This window comes from Triticum aestivum, chromosome 3A (assembly GCF_018294505.1).
Source record: "Triticum aestivum cultivar Chinese Spring chromosome 3A, IWGSC CS RefSeq v2.1, whole genome shotgun sequence".
Classification (NCBI taxonomy): Eukaryota; Viridiplantae; Streptophyta; class Magnoliopsida; order Poales; family Poaceae; genus Triticum; species Triticum aestivum.
Genome location: NC_057800.1, coordinates 565,818,397 through 565,831,021, shown reverse-complemented (window position 1 = coordinate 565,831,021; position 12,625 = coordinate 565,818,397).

The window sequence follows — 12,625 nt, the reverse complement described above, 5'->3', positions numbered from 1 at the left end:
GCCCGTGAAAATTTATTTCGGAATTTTTGGAGTCCGTTTAGTATTTCTTTTTATTTTTTCTTCTGCGTGTAAAAAAAACATGCACCGACGTAGGGCCGTGTCCGACTAGAACTCCCGGCCCGTTAGGCTATATATAGCCGGGGGAGGCCCAGCCAAAACCCTAGCCAGCCCCAAGCCGCCCCAAGCGGCCCCAGTCGTCATCGTCGTCGCCGCCGCCGCCCCGCCACCGGACGCCGCCGCCCGAGGTCCGCCGCCGCCTCGATTTCCGCGCCGGTTTTTTTATTTTTTTCGAAAATCCGTTCGGTTTTTCCGTCGGTTTTTTTAGATTCGGTTTTTTTTAATAGATCGGTTTTTCTGGTTTATTTAAATAGCGAGCGTTCGTCCGTTCGTTCGATCTAGCGAACGTTCGTCGTTTTTTTCTTTTTCTCGGATTAAATCCGCGATTTTTCTGATCGCGATTCCTGATCCGATTTTCGTTTTAGTATATCTTTTCGCTCGTTTATCGGAATCAGGCGATTCAAGCGCCTGGAGTTTCGTCTTGAAACCCTCTATCCGTTTAACCAACTTAAACAAGATTTTGCTACTGTAAAAATTTCCCTAGATCCAGATTTGTAGAAGGAAGTTGTTTTCTTTCGCCGTTTGACTTTCGTTGTTTCATTCGATTTGATTCTTTTTGCCAACCAGAGTTCTTATGTTGAACCTTCTGGTTAGATCTCTTATTTGAGTTTTACCCGTGCATTAGATGAGTACTTATTGTATGCTTGTTTGTTTGTCTGTGATAGAATACCCGAAGTGCGTCGCTTGTTACTTCGAATCGCTAGGTTTCCCGGATCATCAGCAAGGCAGGTAACACTTTGATCATACCTTACTACCCAGATTTATTGCATTAGATCAAATCCTCACACATTGCATGATTAGGATTCTAATTAATTTGTGGGATGGTAAGTAGTTGAGGTAGTACCTATTACCTGTTTACTTTCAAACCTTTGGGAGTTACTTCCGCGTTTGCTTATTATGCCATGTTATGCTAGTAGACGTGGATTGGGTGAGTGATATCCATGACAGATGTGAGTTTTGTTAATTAATGGTTTATCTAAGGTGGCAACTTAAACACACATCTGGGTGGATCGAGGCACCTGGGTATTCCAGGACTTGCATGTTTTCTTTCGGACCGCCACCCAGGCTTAAAGGGATCATGAGACTATTCATACTAGAAACTTCCGTGTGCAGCCACAAGCTATTATGGGCTCTAGCATAGTTGACTAAGTCGTGCGAACTCTTACAGTGGTAGACTAGCAGATGTAGGGGATGTAGGTGGTACGGTCTACCCGATCGTAAGGTGCTAGCGCTTCTGAAAGACTATGTCTCGGTCATCCGTCTTCTCAAACACCTTGTAGTGCGAGAAACCAAACGGAGGCGATCGAGTCTTGTGGGGAAAAGTGTGCAAACCTCTGCAGAGTGTAATAAACTAATCATGGTTAGCCGTGTCCCCGGTTATGGACATCTTGAGTATCTAGTACTTGGATTATCATGTGAATCTCAACATGTTACTCTAAATTAATTTTGTTGGGTTTTGTTTAATGATGATGCTTAATTGGGATTGAGAATGCTGTCAACCATTCTCAATGTTTAACAACTACCATGATAGTAATTAAATTTATTCCTTTGAAGTAGGGAAAAATTGGCTTTACGCAAAACTGTAACCATAGAGCTTTCCACCAGCCAAATATGCATATAGTATAGCTGTTTCATTCCATTAGTCTCTATGTGTTACATTGCCAGCATATTCCATGTGCTAACCCGTTTCGGGCTGCAACGTAATGTTGCAGACTTTTCAGACGACGATTAAGGAGTCTTTAGGTCGTGGTTCTATACTCAGTGATGCCGTTGGAGTTGATGGACTCACTTATCTTCCAAGCCTTCCGCTGTTATCGTTATTAGATGGCCTTAAGCCATATTAATTGTAATAAGTTCTCTATTGAGACACTCGATGTAATAAGTGTGTGATTGCTACTCTGTTATAAATCCTCCAAGTACTGTGTGGTGTCAGCATTACTGATCCAGGGATGACACCGGAGCATAGAGATCAGACTGTTTGAGGTCTGGTCGCTACAGAGATGGTATCAGAGCACACGCTGACTGTAGGACACGACCACTAAGTTAGAGACCTAGATCACTATTCACTCTCTTCTCTTCTGACCTCTCATCTTTTCTACTCTTTAGGATGGCGGATGCAAGGAACAAGTTCACGCAACCAGATGAAGATACACCCTTTGGACGTCACTTCAAGGAAGTCACTAGATACCTAAACATAGGAATACCAAGCTTCACCGGAACCTACAACGCCACTTTACCTGAAGAAGAGCGTTGGATGATTCAAGTTCAAGTTCCAGGAAGGACGTTCATGCCAGTCACTGAGCCCATAGAGTTTTCTTTTGATGCACCAACTTGGAGCCTAGGAATGAGCATGGCAGCTCACATCGCCATGGGATGCATTGGAGAAGTCTACCGCAATGACCTCAAAGATACTATCTACCAGATTTGTGGGCGTCGAGATGAACACTGGGAGATGATCAGCACCAGGAAGGATAGATCAATTGCAGCTTTTATCCAGGAGTTTAACTAGCACATTCGACGACAGGAGAACCAGATGTGTGCCGACATGATAGATCTGAAGAAGGCTAAGACTAGAATCAAGGAACTGGAGGAAGAACTCAAGGCTACACATGAAGATTATGAAGAAGAAATTGAAGTATTGGTGGAGAAAAATGACGACCTAATCAAGAAGATTGGAATATTTATGGGAGGCCCTACACCAGTAGAGGAAGACGAAGAACCCAAGGAGATTAGCCCGGAAGACTACATCATCATCAACGACACCGATTCGGATCCAGACGGAAGCGATGATGACTATGTTGATAAAGCTGGAGCAGATATCATGGAGTCTGCAACCGAAGAATATTTCTAGTAGACCACCTCATCAGTAGTAGTAGTCCACCATATAAATATAGTAGTCCAAGCACTTTTGCGATAGTTAGATCGATTGTATGCCCTTGTTTGATTGAATGAAGTGAATTGTTTGTTTTTGCCTCATGTGCATATGGGTAGTGTTTTCTCTTTAGACCCCCTCTATTCTTAGACCTCATCTTTTCTAAACCCTCAGATGCCTACGTGACCTCGGATTTGCGTTTCCACCGGATGTCACTCAGTTGATCCAGCAGCAGAACACATTGATGCAGTTGCTAGCCCAGAATCAGAATCAGGGGAACAACAACAACAACAACCCACCACCACCACCACCACCTGTTGACCACTTAGCCCGTTTTCTTAGGCTGAATCCGCCGGTGTTTTCCAGTAGCACTGAGCCGATAGTAGCAGATGATTGTCTCTGCAAGACAGCTAGGGAGTTGACCATAGTAGGATGCATAGATGCGGAGAAGGTGAAGTTTGCCGCACATCAACTTGAAGAACCAGCAGCATCATGGTGGGAGAATTTCACAGCCACTTTCCCTGTCGACACTATCAGATGGGACCAGTTTCAGCAGGCTTTTCGTACTGCGCATGTTTCAGCAGGAGCTATGGCCATGAAGAAGCGTGAGTTTCGCAACTTGCGCCAAGGAGGACGGGCAGTTGGCCAGTATGTGGAGGACTTTAGTAAGTTAGCACGTTATGCCCTAGATGACGTCGCTACGGATGCAGCTAAGCAGGAGAAGTTTCTGGAAGGACTGAATGATGAGTTGAGCATGCAGTTGATGGTAGCAACCTTCAACAACTACCAGGAGTTGGTAGATCGTGCTCTTATGATTGAAGGGAAGCAGCAGCAAATTGAGAATCGCAAGAGGAAGTATGGACAAGGAAAGTACACTTCAGGAGCTCAGCCGAAGCCATGTTTTACCCCTAGACCGGGAGGACATTTTCAGCATACCCATGGAGGAGGTAGCTCGCACAATCACAATGGCACCAGGAATGGAAATGGAAATGGAGGAAGCAATGGCCAGAATCGCACCAACCCATCAACCCCAGCCAAGAAGGACCTGAGCCAAGTCACTTGCTTTAAGTGTTCGAAGACCGGACATTATGCCAATGAATGCCCTGAGATACAAAATGGAAATGGCAATGGAAGCTCTGGGAAGAAGCCAAACCCTTTTAATAGGGGACAGGTGAACCACGTTAGCGTGGACGAGGTTGAAGCTCAGCCTGATGCAGTAATAGGTAAGTTTCTGGTTAAGTCATTTACTGCACTCGTTCTTTTTGATACTGGTGCATCGCATTCATACATCTCTAGGGGATTTGCGGATAAGTATAACCTACCAACCCAAGCCCTTAGGTCAGCCATGTTAGTAACCTCGCCTGGAGCAGAGTATGTGGCTAGTCTATGGTGTGATCGGTTACCATTAAGGATTGGTAACTATGTTTTTCCCTCAGACCTAATAGTATTGGAATCTCAATGATTGGATGTGATATTAGGCATGGATTGGTTATCAAAGTATGAAGGAAATATTGAATGCACTAGTAAGTCAATTTTGCTTACCACCCCAGAAGGGAGAAGGATCAAGTATGTATCCCGACATGTGCCGAAGAGGACTCAAGTAAATTGCTTAACAGGAGTTGTGCAGGAGGAAGTACCAGTGGTAAGGGATTTCCCTGAAGTATTTCCAGAGGAGTTGCCAGGCATGCCACCAGATAGAGATATTGAGTTTTTTATTGAGCTATTGCCAGGCACCGGGCCAATGTCAAAGAGACCATATAGGATGCCAGCAAAGGATTTGGTAGAAATTAAGAAGCAGATTAAGGAGTTACTGGATAAGGGATATATTCGCCCAAGTTCTTCGCCTTGGGGCTCGCCAGTACTTCTAGTGGAGAAGAAGGATGGATCGTTAAGGATGGTTGTTGATTATTGAGGATTGAACGAAGTAACGATTAAGAACAAGTACCCACTACCAATGATCAATGATCTGTTTGATCGATTGCAAGGAGCTAAGGTATTTTCCAAGATCGATCTGCGATCAGGATACCACCAGTTGAAGATTCGAGAATAGGATATTCCTAAGACAGCTTTTACCACCAGGTATGGGTTGTACGAGTATACCGTTATGTCATTTGGTCTGACTAACGCACCTGCCTATTTTATGAACATGATGAACAAAGTATTTATGGAGTTTTTGGATAAGTTCGTCGTAGTGTTCATTGATGATATCCTGGTTTATTCGAAGAATGAAGAGGAGCATAAGGAGCATTTGCGTTTGGTACATGGAAAGCTCAAAGAACATCAATTATATGCCAAGTTCAGCAAATGTGAGTTTTGGTTGAAGGAAGTAGGATTCCTCAGACACGTTATATCTGGAGAAGGTATAGTAGTATATCCTACCAAAGTAGATACCGTGACCAAGTGGGAAGCACCAACTACAGTGGGAGAGATCCGGAGTTTTCTTGGACTCGCGGGATACTACCGGAGATTCATGGAGAATTTCTCAAAGATTGCGAAGCCTATGATGGAGTTATTAAAGAAATATATCAAGTTCATATGGACGGAGGAATGTGAGGCTAGTTTCCAGGAGTTGAAGAAACGTTTGGTTACCTCACCAGTGTTGATTTTGCCAGACCAGGCCAAAGATTATGAGGTGTATTGCGACTCTTCACGTCGAGGAATTGGAGCAGTGCTTATGCAGGAAGGGAGAGCTGTTTCATATGCCTCTAGACAACTGAAGCCTTATGAGTTGAATTATGCCACGCATGATTTGGAGTTAGCAGCCGTAGTGCATGCTTTGAAAACATGGAGGCATTTCCTCATTGGAAACCATTGTGAGGTGTACACGGATCATAAGAGTTTGAAGTACATTTTCACACAGAAGGAGTTGAATCTCAGACAAAGGAGATGGTTGGAACTCATCAAGGATTATGATATGAGATTGCAATACCATCCCGGAAAGGCTAGTGTAGTAGCTGATACCTTAAGCTGTAAGAGCCATGTCAATACATTAATGACGGGAGAAATACCCAAGGAGTTAGCAGAAAATCTTCGTGAACTATGTTTGGAAATAGTTGCGAGAGGCTATGTAGCAGCATTGGAGATTCAGTCAACCTTGATGGATAGAATCAGAGAAGCTCAGAAGACTGACAAAGAGATTTCCGCTATAAAGGAGAAACTGAGCAAAGGAAAAGCTAAAGGATTTCGTGAGGATGAGCACGACACCCTATGGTTTGAAGACCGTGTTTGTGTGCCCAATGACCCGGAGATCAGGAAGTTGATTCTGCAAGAGGCACGCGATTCACCATATTCGATTCACCCAGGAAATACCAAGATGTATTTGGATTTGAAGAATATTTTCTGGTGGACCGAAATGAAGAAGGATATTGCAGAGTATGTAGCAGTTTGTGATGTATGTCAGAAAGTAAAGGCAGAGCATCAGAAGCCAGCAGTATTGTTACAACCATTGCCGATACCCAAACGGAAGTGGGATAAGTTAGGCATGGATTTTATCATGGGATTACCCAGGATTCGTTCAGGCTACGACTCGATTTGGGTTGTAGTTGATCGATTGACGAAAGTAGCTCATTTCATCCCAGTAAAGACCACTTACACCAGTGCTAAGTTGGCAAAGATATACCTGACCAGGATTGTATGTTTGCATGGAGTTCCAAGGAGTATCATATCAGATAGAGGAACCCAGTTTACCTCAAAGTTCTGGAAGCAGTTGCACGAAACTTTGGGTACCAGGCTAGAATTCAGTACAGCTTTTCATCCACAGACAGATGGACAGACCGAGAGAGTCAATCAGATTTTGGAGGATATGCTGAGAGCTTGTGCGCTAGATTGCAGATCTAGTTGGGACGACAATTTGCCATATGCAGAGTTCTCTTACAATAACAGTTACCAAGCCAGTTTAAAGATGGCCCCATTTGAAGCCTTGTACGGAAGGAGGTGCAGGACACCGTTGTCATGGGACGAAGTTGGAGGCCGCCAGTTGTTTGGACCTGACTTGATTAAAGAGTCTAAACAGAAGGTGAAGTTGATTCACGATAGGCTCAAGGTAGCCCAGTCCAGACAGAAGAGTTATGCAGATTCTAAATGCAAGGAGACCGTTTATGAAGTCGGAGATAGAGCTTATCTTTGAGTATTTCCACTTCGGGGAACAAAGCGTTTTGGAGTTAAAGGGAAGTTAGCGCCATGATTTGTAGGACCATATCGAGTTTTGGAGCGTATGGGAGAAGTGGCCTACAAGTTGGAATTACCTGAAGGATTGTCAGGAGTTCATGATGTGTTCCACGTTTCCCAGTTGAAGAAGTGTCACGCGGAGATGGCTGACATACCGATGAGAGACACAGTGCCTTTGGAAACTATTCAGTTGGATAACGACTTGACCTACGAGGAGAGACCCGTTAAGATTCTCGAGTTTGCCAATCGAGTCACTCGCAGCAAGGTTATCAAGTTTTGCAAAGTTCAGTGGAGCCACCACACAGAGGATGAAGCCACCTGGGAACGAGAGGAAGAATTACTCAAGGACCACCCTCACCTATTTCCTAGCCAACCCGAATCTTGAGGGCGAGATTCATCTTAAGGGGGTAGGTTTGTAACATCCCAAATTTTCAATTTGGAATGTTATACATTAGATCATCATTGCATATCATATTTTAATTTTTTTTGCATTTTGGTTGATCCTAGAAATTCTACGCAACTCAATGACCCACGGAGAGAGTTGGGGATTTCGTTATTTTCATATTTGAGTTTTCTCAAATTTTGAGAATAGGATCATTTGATTTTAATTATTTTATCATCAATTATTTCTATTTACAAAAATATGAGAGAGGAAATAAAATGACTTTCCCAAAATAAAGAAATATTGAGGATTTAATAATAAAATCAAATAAGATTTTATTTCGGAGTTTTTCGGTGTTTTATTTGAATTTAGGAAAAATATGCGTTTTTCAAAATTGCATTTAGGCCCCAAATAAATGTTCACCTTGTGAGGCTTGATTTTAGAAGCCCGTGAAAATTTATTTCGGAATTTTTGGAGTCCGTTTAGTACTTATTTTTTATTTTTTCTTCTGCGCATAAAAAAACGCGCACCGACCTAGGGCCGTGTCCGACTAGGACTCCCGACCCGTTAGGCTATATATAGCCGGGGGAGGCCCAGCCGAAACCCTAGCCAGCCCCAAGCCGCCCCAAGCCGCCCCAGCCGCCGCAGCCGCAGCCGCCGCGCCGCCCCGCAGCCGGACGCCGCCGCCGCCTCGATTTCCGCGCCGGTTTTTTTATTTTTTTCAAAAAACCGTTCGGTTTTTCCGTCGGGTTTTTTAGATTTGGTTTTTTTAATAGATCGGTTTTCTCGGTTTATTTAAATAGAGAGCGTTCGTCCGTTCGTTTGATCTAGCGAACGTTCGTCGTTTTTTTCTTTTTCTCGGATTAAATCCGTGATTTTTCTGATCGCGATTCCTGATCCGATTTTCGTTTTAGTATATCTTTTCGCTCGTTTATCGTAATCAGGTGATTCAAGCGCCTGGAGTTTCGTCTCAAAACCCTCTATCCGTTTAACCAACTTAAACAAGATTTTGCTACTGTAAAAATTGCCCTAGATCCAGATTTCTAGAATGAAGTTGTTTTCTTTCGTCGTTTGACTTTCGTTGTTTCGTTCGTTTTGATTCTTTTTGCCAACCGGAGTTCTTAAGTTGAACCTTCTGGTTAGATCTCTTATTTGAGTTTTACCCGTGCATTAGATGAGTACTTATTGTATGCTTGTTTGTTTGTCTACGATAGAATACCCGGAGTGCGCCGCTTGTTACTTCGAATCCCTAGGTTTTCCGGATCATCAGCAAGGCAAGTAACACTTTGATCATACCTTTTCTACTACCCAGTTTTATTACATTAGATCAAATCCTCACACATTGCATGATTAGGATTCTAATTAATTTGTGGGATGGGAAGTAGTTGAGGTAGTACCTATTACTTGTTTACTTTCAAACCTTTGGGAGTTACTTTCGCGTTTGCTTATTATGCCATGCTATGCTAGTAGACATGGATTGGGTGAGTGATATCCATGACAGATGTGAGTTTTGTTAATTAATGGTTTATCTAAGGTGGCAACTTAAACACACATCTGGGTGGATTGAGGCACCTGGGTATTCCAGGACTTGCCTATTTTCTTTCGGACCGCCACCCAGGCTCAAAGGGATCATGAGACTATTCATACTAGAAACTTTCGTGCGCAGCCACAAGCTATTATGGGCTCTAGCATAGTTGACTAAGTCGGGCGAACTCTTATAGTGGTAGACTAGCAGATGTAGGGGATGTAGGTGGTACGGTCTATCCGATCGTAAGGTGCTAGCGCTTCTGAAAGACTATGTCTCGGTCATCCGTCTTCTCAAACACCTTGTAGTGCGAGAAACCAAACAGAGGTGATCGAGTCTTGTGGGGAAAAGTGCGCAAACCTCTGCAAAGTGTAATAAACTAATCATGGTTAGCCGTGTCCCCGGTTATGGACATCTTGAGTATCTAGTACTTGGATTATCATGTGAATCTCAACATGTTACTCTAAATTAATTTTGTTGGGTTTTGTTTAATGATGATGCTTAATTGGGATTGAGAATACTGTCAACCATTCTCAATGTTTAACAACTACCATGATAGTAATTAAATTTATTCCTTTGAAGTAGGGAAAAATTGGCTTTACGCAAAACTGTAACCATAGAGCTTTCCACCAGCCAAATATGCATATAGTATAGCTGTTTCATTTCATTACTCTCTATGTGTTACATTGCCAGCATATTCCATGTGCTGACCCGTTTCGGGCTGCAACGTTAATGTTGCAGACTTTTCAGACGACGATTAAGGAGTCTTTAGGTCGTGGTTCTATACTCAGTGATGCCGTTGGAGTTTATGGACTCACTTATCTTCCAAGCCTTCGCTGTTATCGTTATTAGATGGCCTTAAGCCATATTAATTGTAATAAGTTCTCTATTGAGACACTTGATGTAATAAGTGTGTGATTGCTACTCTGTTATAAATCCTCCGAGTACTGTGTGGTGTCAGCATTACTGATCCAGGGATGACACCGGAGCACAGAGATCGGACTGTTTGAGGTCTGGTCGCTACAGGGTAGGCTAGCCCAAAGTTGCCCCTGGTGGCCACCGGCAGCTGACAGGTTGGACCAACACTCAGAGGAGCACTAGCCCGGGGGTAAAATAATGATGACCCTTGAGTCTGCAAAACCCAAGGGAAAGAAAAGGCTAGGTGGCAAATGGTAAAACCAAGGTTGGGCATTGCTGGAGGAGTTTTCTTTAAGGCGAACTATCAAGGGGTTCCCATTATTACCCAACCGCGTAAGGAACGCAAAAGCCGAGAACATAACACTGATGTGACAGAAACTAGGGAGGCAAGAGTGGAACAAAACACAAGGCATAAGGCCGAGCCTTCCACCCTTTACCAAGTATATAGATGCATTAATTTAATAAGAGATATTGTGATATCCCAACAAGTAAACATGTCCCAACAAGGAACAACATCTCCATGTTCCAACAAGGAACAAACTTCAATCTTCACCTGCAACTAACAACGCTATAAGAGGGGATGAGCAAAGCGGTAACATAGCCAAACAACGGTTTGCTAGGACAAGGTGGGTTAGAGGCTTGGTTCACAATATGGGAGGCATGATAAGCAAGTGGTAGGTATCGCAGCATAGGCATAGCAAAAGAGCGAGCAACTAGCAAGCAAAGATAGAAGTGATTTCGAGGGTATGGTCATCTTGCCTGAAATCCCGCAAGGAAGAAGAACGAGTCCATGAAGAAGACAAACGGACGTAGACGAACGGGTCCTCACAAACGCGACATTATCGGAACCAACCCAAAGAAGCAAACACCGAAAAGAAGCACACAACATAGTAAACAACCAACACATGAACATGGAATGATATGCGGGATGCGGTATGCGATGCATATGCATGATTTGCAAAGGAATGATTGAACCTAGCCTCAACTTGGAAATCCAAGAGTGCCACTGGAAAGATGAGATGATTTCGGTTGAAATCGATATAAAGATCACCGGAATCGGATGCACGATTTGGAAATGGCAAGCAAAACAAATATGGCACCGGTCTGCGATAAACAACAAGTGACCATCTAAATGCATCAAGACAAATATGCTACAGCACTCAAACATGACAAAAAAATACATGGCGGGGATCCACTCATGATTCTTAACAAAATATGAACACTGAGCTACGGCCAATTCATACATTAACAGGTTCAAACAAGCGTGGCAAAAGTGCAAATGATAAACAGGTTTCAGACTTAGTGAAATTAACACAAGCTTGGAATTTCAGATCAGGTAGCACACTTTGGAGCATGCAAACTATATGCTACAGGAACTTAACATGGCAAAGTAAAAGATGGCATGAAGCTACTCAAAGAGCTTAACAAAAGTCCCTTAGTGACCTTGAGCCAAAAGGGATCATAAAATACAATTGCAAGCATGTGAACATGGCAAAAACATAATCAGATCCCAGACTTAGAGAAAAACTGGAACATGCAAATATGTTAACGAGTAGGCATGTTAACGAGCTCGATGCACTCACTACAGAGCAAGGCATGACAATCTAAGCATACACCCATGAAGAATATACATTATATAAACTAGACATGGCAAGAACAACAACATAACATGCATGGATCAATAACAACATCCTCAGGAAAATCGCTAACAAGTAGACAATCTGCCAGGAATTACGAAATAGCAAAAGTAGAGCTCGATTGACTCAAGCTAGGGTGCTCCATAATTGCAAACAAGGACATGGATGGATAGAGCACCACAAGATTAACAAAACATCCTTATTTATCATCCTCAAAAGAGGCACGGATCACTAGGAAACAACATGAACATATGGCATATTGATAAAATCAGATCAAGGACTTAGTGAAATTCCAAGTCCCTGAAATCAGCATTAACGAATGCACTACTTTGCAAGCTTGTGCTAGTCACCACACATATCACAAAAATACATGGATAGCACCTCTGTAAAGATGGCAAAGCATATACCAAAACACATGTAGAGCTCAGGGGAATATCATGCACACAATAATCATGGCAAAAATGACAAATAGCTATTTGGTGCAGCAGATCTGACAATTATCTCAAGTAGCTCTCTTCCAATAGCATTTCGGGCATCAAGATGAGCTCAAATGAAAATAATGCAATGATATAAAATGATATACTCTCTGAGACGAACATTTTGATATGCTACACGCTCAAAACGGAGCCACGGATGATGAATTATGATGCAATGAAAATGCCTAATAAAACTGGAATCCGGGGGACTTAGCCGAAATTATACCTCCCGAAACAGATGTAGGGTTTCGGGGCACGCCGATCGAGGCGGGGCCGGACCTTCGCCGGCGTTGAGGCAGGAGCGGCACGGGGAGGCGCAGGGAGGCTGTCCAGGCCCGGATCTGGTCGGATCCGGCAGGCGGCGAGCTAGGCGACGGCGGAGGGGCAACGCCGGCGACTTGGCGAGGCGGCGGCGGAGCTCCGCGCGGCGAGCTGCAGGGGATCCGAGGTGGCGCGGCTGCCGAGACGCGCACCGGCGTCCGAGCAGGAGACGGTGGCGCACATGGCGGCGCGGGGGCGGAGATGGCGGCT